At 46.2% G+C, this 11808-nt stretch overlaps 1 non-coding gene across 1 annotated transcript; it reads left to right on the top strand.

Annotated features, from left to right (window-relative positions):
- The first annotated feature begins 10852 nt into the window (after nt 1-10852).
- LOC143389241 (U6 spliceosomal RNA) lies at nt 10853-10960 on the top strand. The gene has a single exon (XR_013090120.1). It is a non-coding gene; the product is annotated as a U6 spliceosomal RNA (small nuclear RNA).
- The last annotated feature ends 848 nt before the right edge of the window (nt 10961-11808 follow it).

Raw genomic sequence — 11808 nt, 5'->3', positions numbered from 1 at the left:
TAGACCTAGATTCAAAACCTTTTCTAGCTGTGTAACCAGAAGCAGGTGACACATTCTCTCCAAGCCTGTTTCCTCATCTGGAATAATAATACCTTCTGAGAATTACTGAAATGAAGCGCTGTACATATGCCAGTGTCACTCAAAAATATAACTCGGGGACAGGGTAGGGCATGGAGGAATGCACTGATCCAAAAATGTATGGCTCCAACAAAAAGCATTAAAGTAACACCTTGACATGTTAGGTATGATTCTCATGAAAGATTAAGCAGTGAAAAGGGCTGGCAAAGTATGACCCCTGCTCTCTGCCCATTCAGCCCCCTGCCCCAGACCCAAGTCCCACAGGAGGTGGATGGAGGTGCCTCTGTGAGCCCAGGGCAGAGCCCATGTCTGACTGTTCTGGGCCCCAGAAAGAACAGCACTAAGCGGAGCCGGGTGGGTGTAGAAGGTGAAAGTGTGTACAAGAAGGTGCTTAGCAAACTGAGAAGCCTCCTCATGGGAGTGAGAGGACTTATTACCCTGGGCTCTGAGCAAGACTGAGTCTTATTATGCCCCTCCTAGAGAGAGCAGCTGAGGCTCCAGGAGGGCCCAAATCATACACAAAGCAGAATCCCTCTGGGTCCAGCCCCTAGACTGTGACCCCAGGACTGGGGGCGTCAGTGAGTTGTTTAGACATTTACACTAGACTTTGCTCATAGGCCCTGACAACTATTGGAGTAGCGGTGAGGGCATCTGCCTAGAGTCACCCCTTGGCCAACTCCCCACACTACATCTAAACCCCTCAGACTAATGTCATCTGGCTTCAGCCTCCCAAAAAAAGAAACAGAAGGCCCAGCTAGCAGAGTCAAGCAGAAATAAAAATCCCAGGACTCCTGACTCCTAACCCCCATTACATACTACTCTTTCCATTTGCCTGTGGGGTCCTTGGCATTGTCACCACCTTCTCTAATTCTCAAGATTTAGTTTCCATCCTCACCACCAGTGCCTTCCACCCTGACCATGTCCTTTACAATAGGGGTCCTGCAAGACTTGACTTGCTCCTAGGTACACATTTCTACTCACCATTTAGCCAGACAGACAGATGACTACTTCAATTTCCCCTCTGGGAGGTAAGAAGGCCCACCACTGGTGCCTTCTGCCCCCACCTCCTCCTCAGGGGTATGCTACCTGTTACTTCTTGTGGAGAAAATTCCCAAGTTGTCTAGGGCAACAAAGCAATATCCTAGGGGCACTATTCTAGAAGATTAGACAGTGACTTGTGTGATGTCACTAGGAAGCAGCAGAGCCTCAGTTCCACAGGCCCTCAAGAAAGGTCCAGGACAAAGCACTTTGAGGCCACCAAGGCTGGCTTAGCCTGGAGAGGGACGTGTTCTTTACAGTGGCAATAGGAGCTACATCTCAGTCCCATACAAACCCGGATCTAAATGTTTACCCAAGGCGGTATCCTGGCCCTGATGGGCCTCACTGAGCAAATAGCCCACACTGCCCTGAGGGCACTGTTACAACCTCTGGGAGCTGCAGCCACTGCATTCATCACCCAGAGTTACCCAAATCCTTACTCCTCCTGGTGACACTGTCACAGTCACATACATCATCTCAATGTCTTATCAGAATCATACACAAATATACACCATCTCATTCTCAAACATGGCCAGTGCAGCACAGGTACATACACATACATGGTCACACATAATATCAGAGTGAAGTTGCCAGTTTAAAACAACAACAACAACAACAACAATGTGCTGGGAAGGTAGCTCAGTGGTAGAGTGTTTGCCTAGCATGTGCCAGGCACACACACACACAGTATGGGACACCTAGTGAAATTTAAAAATTTAAATTTCAGACAAGCAATGATTAACTTTACTAAATCTCCAAAATTTGCTAAATCTGGCAACCTTACATTTGAGGCACTGCCACACCCACGTCACAAAACCTTGAAGCATTATGCAGTCACATGTCAGTTCCCAAACAGACCTCAGATGCCTGCTGTGTCAGGGGAATATGCACATTGCACCCAAGTCATAGTGGTGTTTAAGTTGTCATGTACACACACACAAAAAAAAAAAAAAAAAAAAAAAAAAACCTCTGCACCTTCTTTCTGTGACATGCCACTAGACCAGGGGATGTCTTTCATGCTCATTTTGTCTCACCTTCACACCTTAAGTGAAATGTCAGGCAGGGACCATTAGCTCCATTTGACAGCTGAGGGGGGAAAAAAGGCCCAGCAAGAAACAGAAGCTATCCTAGGTGCTCCAGTGTGTTTTCCCCTAGCTATGGTAAATCAAACTATACCTGGGCCAGGATATGTCCCCTGGTGTATCTGAGTTTCCCAGACTCACCAGCAGCACTCAGGCCAGCAATGTGTCCCAGAGGAGCCTCTTTTTTTCTGAAAAGATAATAGCCTGGGGGGTCTTAGGTGTGGACTCCTGATCTCTCTTTATTACCCAAAATGTGATTCTGACTTCTTCCTGGAAGCCCCTCTAGTTCCAAGAGGTGAAACTGTACTGAGTCAGAGCACTGGGGGCCCAGGTTTTAGATTAAAAAGGAACCAAAAGAAGGAAGTCATGTGGGCTGTCAGAAAGGGGCTGTAGTCTCAGGACTAGAGTTTCTATCCACCCTGAAGAAGGACTGAACAACCTGTCCTTCCTGAAAATACTCAAGATACCTCCACCCTCTTAGCCTGAGCACAAATCCAGGGGAAGGCTCAAGGTCAGCAGATGGATCAGGCACCTCTGAAAGGAAATTCTAGGGCTTCTAGAAGGCAGAGATCGAACTAGGTTCTTGCAGACAGCAGGTCCCAACAGATATTATTAGAAGGAGTCCTTAGCACAAGCCTGGGGCCTTCCCTGGTGGGGAGTCCCTGTGGTTCTGCTGCAGTCCTTCCTACTGCACCTCTTTAGGATGTACTCCTGTCAGAATGGTGGGGCTCAAGAGGCCTCCCCCACAGAGTTAAGGAGGATGCCATCAATTGTGAAGTCTTGCATGGCGGTGTTGGGGGCCAGTTAAACTTGTCCTTTCCTGAAGCCTATGGGTAACCTGGGCAGCAGGATCCTGCATAGCCCCAAAGATCTGCTTCCAAGGTTCTGGGTGCAGGGACTGGAGGATGGGCCTGGAAGGATGGAAGAAGAGGCCTGACAGATGGGGTAAAGTACCTAGCTCAGCAGTCTAGGAAAATGACTTGGGCCAGGGAGCCAGACTGTCTGGTTAAAACACCTTACTCAGTGTGTGATCTAGAACATTACTCAACCTCTCTGTGTCTCAGCTGTCCCACTTTTTTTTTTAAACCCAGGGGCACTTCACCAGTGAGCTACATCCCCAATTTTTTTTTTTTGGCAGGGGTACCAGGGATATAACTCAGGGGCAGTCGACCACTGAGCCACATCCCCAGTCCAATTTTGTATTTTATTTAGAGACAAGGTCTCACTGAGTTGCTTAGTGCCTCGCCATTGCTGAGGCTGGCTTTGAACTTGTAATCCTCCTGTATCAGCCTCCCTAGCCGCTGGGATTACAGGTGTGCACCACCATGACCTGCCTCCAATCTTTTTTTATTTTGAGACAGTGTCTCACTAAGTTGCTAAGCCTGGCCTCAAACTTGGGAATCCTCCTGCCTCAGCCTCTTGAGTCACTAGGATTATAAGGTGCCACTGTGCCCGGCCAGCTCTCTGACTTCTAAGATGGGTGGACTACGAGGATTTCCATCATCAGAATGAGGACAGAGCACTTTTCTCAGTGCAGGGGTCCAGTTTTAGGTTCTGGAGGATGGGCAAGGGAGGATGAAAGAGGAGGCTCTTTGAGTGCTCAATGAATGCCACAGCAACTGTCTATCTTATCTCCTGAGCTTCCTTACCCCCAGGTCTGGCATCTGTCCCCAAAGCATGTCCTCCTTGATTCCTCTCCCTTCTCCTGACCTGTGTTAATCTGGAGCCTGGAGGGTTGAGAATAAGGCAAAAGTGGATACGATGACATGTTGTCCCTCTCCCTCATCCTCAATTCTCAGAGGAGCTTGCAAAAGGTCTGGCTGGGTCCCCTTTGAAAGACCTTCACTCAATGGCATTAGCTTCTTACATCCATACCCCTCTCCTTGGTGTCTGATAAATAGATATCAGAATGGCAGCGCGAGTGGCACAGGAAGCCTGGCCATGCCCACCCAGTGGGCAGCACGGTTCTGAGATGTCCTCACTGCAGAGGCTGGTTCTCAGGACTGTGTGAAGGGATTGAGTGGGTGGGTTCCCAGGGACTCTAAGAATGGGACTGAAGGCTCTGTCCTGTGTTAAGGTTCATTCTGGGTTTGATCTACCCCTGGAACAGGCCTCTAGCAGGCTCAGCTATAGGATGGAGTGCTACGGTTCAGGGAACTCCTGCCAACCACTCCTTCCTGCCCTGAATCCCTGGTGCCCTGGGTCAGCAGGCATCTCCAAGTCTTCCCCAGGGGAAGGCTGCCTCCTTCAGCACCTTCTAAATTTAGGGCCAGGGATCTATGACTCATTCCTGAATCTGCTTTGCTAGCCTCCTCCAGGAGTGTGCTCCCACAGTATTTTTATCTTCTGCTACCTCAGACTGATTAATAAGGCCCCAGCATCCCACAAGAGCCACACACCAAGAGCTCCCTGCTCCCACTTGCCCCAGGTCAGCTCTGGCCTTCTTTTTGTCTATACCCCACCTTCCCTGATGTTTCCACATTCCCAACTCCCTCAACCCCAACTAGAGCTCATGTGCCTGGGTGGGGTGGCCACATTGAGGTCTGGCTCAAAGCAGAACTAGGGGAAGGAGAGATGAAGTAAAGCCCTGCCCACTCCAATTCATCTGCTGGGCAGAGCCCTCACCTGAAGTCAGAAAGCTATATACTGAACCAGAATCCTCCCTCCTCTCTGAGGCTCTCAGTGAGTTCTTGGCAGTGCTAGATTTTTGTTTCCTCCTTTATAAATAAGGGGTTCAACCAGAATTTTATTAGTCAATCATGGATCAAAGTTGAAATGACCACTGTGTCAGGCTTCCATCATCAAGCAGGGCGGTCTGGGGGTGGGGTGTCTGGCAGGCCTGTTTTCCACCCAAATTCCTCCTTGCCCCCAATCCCTGCTCCACTCAGGGGAAACACAGGTCAAGAACCTGCTGTCAGTCTTCTTGGACTTCTGCCCTACAGGGAAGAGAAGTCAGGTACAACCCCCTACCCTGAAGGGGCTGGAGAGATCCCAGGGTCAGTTCTGGTCTGTCCAGGCATGTAACATACAACTTCAGGAAAGAATTGTCTCAACTGTGGGCCTCAGGTGTGGGGAATGCATGTGGAGGTGTTAACACTGGAGACATCTCTTTCTTTGCCAGGCTCTGAGGCCAGAGGAGAATATGGGGACCTGGGTCTTCCCTTGGCTTCCAGAAGTATGAGGGGCATGGTATGGAGGAATCAGGGACATGGGCAGACCAGGGGATGCTGCATGTCTGCTGGAAGAGAACCCATTTGCAACCTGACTGTCTCAACCTGTCTTCCCAAGGAACAACAGTGGCCAGTGTTTATTAAGTGCTTATTATGTGCCTGGTGCTGTTCTGTGCACTAAACAGGTTTTAACTTAATTTATAGTTAAACCTCAAGACAGCCCTGGATAAGGCTTACCACCTCCACTTTACAGAACAACTGGAGGCTCAGAGAGGGGCAGTGACTCACCCAGAATCACTGGGAGGGCTGGTGAAAAACCAGGCAGGTCTGACTGCAATCCTGGTTTCCATTTGCTACCCCAAGGAAGCTCTTCTCAGAGTACACATTAGATACCTAATAAATGTTTGATGTCATTATTACTGCTATGTGATAAAAAATCCCTATTCTAGTCTACTTGTCCCCCAACTCCTATGTGTCCTTAAGAGAGTCCTTTTTCTTCTTTAGTCTCAGTTTCCCTGGCTGAAAAACAGAAGCAAGTGAAGGCCCAGAGAATTAGAGAGAGGGGAGGATCTTGGATTTCCTATTTCTATAAATAGCCAAATTGCCTTACTTGCCCGAGGAGGTCCAAACAGCAATCAAACTTCAGGATCTCCCAGTTCTTACCACAACCTACCCCTAGAACCTCTAAGAGCTCTCCATAGGGAAACAGCTGTGTATAGCCCAGCTCTGTTACAAGATACAGAGAAAAGTTCACTTCCCTGTTGAGCAGCTGCATGATCCTGCAGGTGGCAAGTTACCACCTCTCTTCCATCTGTACTAGTGGCTCCCACAGCCTCACCTCAATGTGCATCACTTCCTCTCCTCACCACCCAGACCAGCTGGTGTATCACCTCCAGCTGCCACTGGCCCAACTGGAGTCATCTGTGCCTCTCAAGCTCAAAAACAGAGTCCAAGTCCTACCATTCCTTTCTATTTAATCTGTCCCCTTAATAGTGACACATCATCTGTCACAACTGGGCTCCTGCACTCACCCTTGTCAAGTCCCAAGAAGCATCTCCAGCAACACTGTTCTTTTCCCCCAGGATTCTCCTGATACTCCTCAGTTTCCTGCTTCTGGTGGTCACCTCAACAGAGCAGGACACTCCTCCAACAGGCCAATGTGCAGAAGCCCAGGCCCTCAGGGAAACAGTTTATTTCTCTACACCTATATCCAACAAAGACACACTGCTCCTTTGGATTCAAGGAAGGGCTCCAGGCCCAAAAGTAGGAGGGTTGGGTTTCACTCTTGCTCACAGGCTGCTGAGACCTGAGGCAAGCCCCTACCCCTTTTGGCACTCTCAGTTTTGCAAATTGTAGAAAGAGGAAATGGGTCCCTCAGTCTGCAATCACCTAACTATAATAATCTTTTGCCTTTATAGACTGCTTGGGAATTTCATTTTCATCCCTGGATCTCGTTTGATTCTCCCAACAAGCTAATCCACTTATAAATGAGAAAGCTTAGGTTCCCAAGGGAACAAAAATACCCAAGTCACACAGCAAATCAAAGGCAAAGCCTGGATTAGAGCCCTGAAATCTTGGTCCTTCCCTGGTCCTTAACTTTCTGTGATGCTGGGACTCTTGCTGTGTGGCTTTCTTTGATTTGTCCCATTTGTAAAAGGACAGTGTGAGGATCTAATTAGGAGAGGCAATGAGGGGGGCTGTGTTTGGGAAACCATAAAAGGCTGCAGAAAGATGACTGGACCGCTACATTACTACTTAATTGCTCTTCTCTTGGCTGAAGCGCCCCCCTCCCCCCCCCCCTCCTCCGCGCATGGATCCCTAGACGCTCCGACTTCGCAGGCGCCCTTCAGTGTTTACAGACGCCTGAGGCCCTGCATTTGCGCATGCGCTTCCAGCCTCCCGGCCAAGCCATAACCCTCCGGCAGCTCTTCCTCCTCAGATTAGAGCCTGCGCGCTCCAGTCCCCCTAGCGGTTGTGGCCGTTCTGTCACCACGACTCCCTGGGGACTCAGTCGGCTCCTCGTAGGTTGGGGCGTCTCCACAGCCCCAGAGCAGCGGAGATGTTAGGAGCGACGGGAGGCACAGAGTGATCACTATCTCCTCCTCACCCTATTTTCAGCATCTCAGTCGTCGTTCCACTGAACCTCAGGCGTCGATCCTAGCATCCACCGCCGCAGACACGAGACCGTAGTCAATCCCACCGGAACCTCAAAGCCCGCCGCATGGAGCTGTAGTTCGCGGTTAAGACCTTCCTGGGGCTGGAACGCTGTAAAGACTACGTTTCCCAGAAGTCCAAGAGTCAGAGTCGCAGAAGGACCCGCCGCCTGTTGGGAGTTTAGAGTTTGGGGACCTTACTGGGGTTCTGCAAGCGAACCTCAGGCTCTGAACCTGGAGTGGCGGAATCGCGTAGCTAGCGTAGGAGTGCACAAGCATTGCGAAGGATGTGTCTTAGAATACAACCCATTAGTTTGCAACTCCCACAGGGCCCCCTCCCCATCACTCCTCGGAGACTGCACTCTCAATTATCATCTTACTGCAATAATGGAAATGTTCTTTATCTGTATTATTCAATACTATAACCATTAATCTGTGATTACTGAACACTTGACATGTGGATAAATGCCATGCATGAATTCAAATTTGTACTTAATCCAATTCATTTTGAAATTAATGTATTTTTTTTTTTAGTTGTAGATGGACACAATACCTTTATTGTATTTTTTTTTTTTAAATATGGTGCTGAGGGGCTGGGGATATTGCTCAGTTGATAGAGTGCTTGCCTTGCACACATAAAGTCCTGGGTTCAATCTCTAGCACCACAAAAAACAAAAATAAAAAATAAAAATAAATAAATGTGGTGCTGAGGATGGAACCCAGTGCCTCACACGTTTTAGGTAAGCACTCTACCACTTAGGCAAGCACTAGCGCGCTCGCCTGGCATGCGTGAGGCCTGGGTTCGATCCTCAGCACCACATACAAAGATGTTGTGTCCGCCAAATACTAAAAAATAAATATTAAAATTCTCTCTCCCTCTCTCTCCTCTCTCTTTAAAAAAACAAACAAACAAACAAAAAACAATCCCATCCCTCTTAATTAACTTTTATCAGTTTGCAGATCCCTCCTCAGTTTTTGTCCCTGGAAACCTCAAAATTAGTTTGGACTGTAAAAATCTGCCCTGCTATTCATCAGGCTGAAATAACAGACACATAGAAGGTGGTATTTTATTATTATTATTATTATTATTATTATTATTATTATTATTATTATTATTTTTATTCCAGGGATTGAACTCCTCCTGTCTCAACTTCCCGATCTCCTGGGATTACAGGCGTGCACCACCTGCCTGAAGGTGGTAAAATTAACAAGAAATATTTTTCCTAAATACATACCACAACCATAAAAATGTCCTAACAACCCTTTGCTTTAAGTGACTACTTCTTCCTTACTTAACTGAGCAGCCTTGTTTTCTAAAATTATAGGCTATTGGAAACAGCTGTTTGAATTGTTTAAACAAGAATGAAACTCTTGCCTGGGGGATCTAACTCACTAAATGGACAGAATTTACACCCAGGGGCAGAGACTGAGATAAGGGGTTTCTGAACATGTGTTCTACTCTAACGAGTCTGGGAGTCCCACAACTGTAATCCCACACACTTGGGAGGCTGAAGCAGGAGGATCAAAGTTCAAGGCCAACCTGGGCAATTTGGTGAGACTGATCTCAAAATAAAAAATAAAAAGGGCTGGGGTTATAGTTCAGTGGTTAGAGTACCCTGGGATTCTATCCCCAGGGCTGCCAAAATAAATAAATAAAATTCTAAAGAAATCTACCCATATTAACTTCATTGTTTCCAAGGAAACAGTACCTTGCATCCACTTAGCAGTCCAGACCTGATGTTGACCCCTTTATACATGGCTATGATTTGCTTGAGTCTATCATCTACTGTCCAGATGTGGTTGACTAAGGCAGGTGGAGGTGCTGGGTCATGCTGCTGGAAGTGTAGACAGGCTGTATATAGTGGGCATTGTGCTGGAGGGCACAGTAGTGGGCATGTTGAGTGGCTGCAGGTGCCTGCCAACTACTTCCTGGTCCCTCTCTACCCAAGGTTATTCTCTTTGCTATCACCATCAACCTGAGCTTTACTGACTTTGGCAGCTGTCTTCCTCACCTGCTTGTTGCTCATGCTCAGAGCTTCCCCTTCAGTCTCCTGGCTGTGGCTGTTGACAGGCACCTATCTGTGTCCCACTTGGGTGTATAATTTTAGTCACTAGGTCCTGAGCAGGGGGAAGATGGTTATTGCTGTCCTCTGGGTCTTTGCCTTTAGCTTTGGATTGACTTCATTCCTAGAGTGGAACAGTAAAGACAGTACCACAGTAAAGAAAGTCCCAAGATGAAACCATAGATGAAAGTTGCTGCTCTTTAAGAATGTGGTCCTCATTAATTATATAATATATTTCAATTTCTTTTTTTAACCTTTATTTTACTTATTTATTCTTATGTGGTGCTGAGGATCGAACCCAGGGTCTCACATGTGCGAGGCAAGTACTCTACCGCTGCGCCACAACCCCAGCCCCAATATTTTAATTTCTTTGGCTGTGTCCTGCCCCCAGTGCTCATAATGTTGCTGATCAAAATCAAGGTCTTTATGGTGGCCTGCATGCAGCTTCAGCCAGCACACCAAGCTTATGGGCCACTAGAGGACCACTGTCTATCCGGAGATAACACTACCAAGTCACAGACCTTGACTGTGGGAGTTTTGCTCTGTGCTGACTGTGCCATCAGCTGTGTCACTCTTCTTCAGCCATTTTGGGCTAAGGATAAACCCAAGTGGGTAATGAACATGGCCATTCTCCTGTTATAGCCAATTCAGTTGTCAATCCCATTGCCTATGCTCCTTGAACAGAAACTTCTGCTATACTTTTCACAAAATCACCCCCAGGGGTATGTTCTTTGGCAGAATGATGTCAAAAGTGAGAATGGGTAGGACAGGACACAGCCTGCTCTCAATGTGGGCCGTGACATAGGTTGTGGCCTCTTCCAGAATAAGTCACAAACTCACAATAAACAAGGGAAAGGGAATGATTGATTTTCATCATGAACGACAGCTCCACCTCAAAATTGGGAGGGCTGCCTCTTTGGAGCACTTCCCTGGAGTTTCCACATATCTAGCTATATGTATGTATTAGTAAGCTCCAAGGGTTGACAAATAGATTTATGGTTCTATGCAGCTGTTCTTACTGTGTATATGATGATGACAGCTTAAATGGATTCTGAAAGACTTTTTAAAAAAGAGTCTGCTTGGTTATGATAGAAAATGACTAAAACTATTTAACTGTAGAACTATGTGAACTGTTATAATGCAAATATTTTTAAACTTAGGGGCAATGGAAAAATAAAAGTTGGCTGTACTAAAAATGTATACTTGTTTCTAAGAAGGCAACCAGGAAAATAACAAGTATAATTCTTCAATCAAGAAACTGCCATATTGTGATTGCTTCAGCAGCACATATATTAAAAATTGGAATGATACAGAGAGGATAGCATGGCCCCTGCACAAGAATGACAATGGCCCCTGCACAAGGATGACATATGAAGCAGTGCATATTAAAAGAAAAAAAAGAAGCTGCTGTATTAATCTAGGGAAATAATATTCTCATAAGTTCTTAGGTAGAATTATCATCAGAAAATCATGTCAAACTGTTCTTTTTCATTTATAGAAACTACCCTTGAGGAAGAAACTGGAGAAATGGGATTCATTCTCTATAACATTCTCTCTTTAAAAACTAGGTAGTGGGCTGGGGATAGAGCTCAGTTGGTAGAGTGCTTGCCTTGCAAAGGCAAGTCCCTGGGTTTAATCACCAGCACCACAAAAAAAAAAAAAAAAAAAAAAAAGAACTAGGTAGTGAATTTTATATCACAAGTTCAAACTTGGTCAAGTTATTGGACTCCCATGTATGAAAATTTTTACTAAGTAAATTTATATGAGTGCCTATTTTGGGTGAAATGAAAATAAAACTGTAAAAAAACAAAAAAAACTTTACTTAATTTATGCCCCTCTCTCAAACCTACAATAATAATAAGGAAAGTAACTTTTCCTTTTATCTTTGATGGAACACTCACATGGGTCCTTTGGTGTGTTGTGAGATGAACTCACTTTTCCCAACCCCTAGATGTTTTTAACCCTAGATGTTTTTAACCATTTCACACTTTTAAGCTATTTCATTTTTAATTCTACATTAATTAGTTATAATATTTGGTGGGCAATTAGTTAACAACATAAAAACTGTTCATTTGCCTTAAGATTGTTACCAAAAATTTTTTTAGTGTTATTTTAGTTGTTGATAGACCCTTATTTATTTATACGCAGTGCTGAGAATCAAACCCAGTGCCTCATACATGCCAGGCAAGTGTACTACCACTGAGTCACAGCCCCTGCCCAAGAT

This window comes from Callospermophilus lateralis, unplaced genomic scaffold, assembly GCF_048772815.1.
Source record: "Callospermophilus lateralis isolate mCalLat2 unplaced genomic scaffold, mCalLat2.hap1 Scaffold_194, whole genome shotgun sequence".
Taxonomy (NCBI): domain Eukaryota; kingdom Metazoa; phylum Chordata; class Mammalia; order Rodentia; family Sciuridae; genus Callospermophilus; species Callospermophilus lateralis.
The sequence above is the reverse complement of the archived record's forward strand: the minus strand, read 5'-3'. Positions and strand labels throughout refer to the sequence as shown.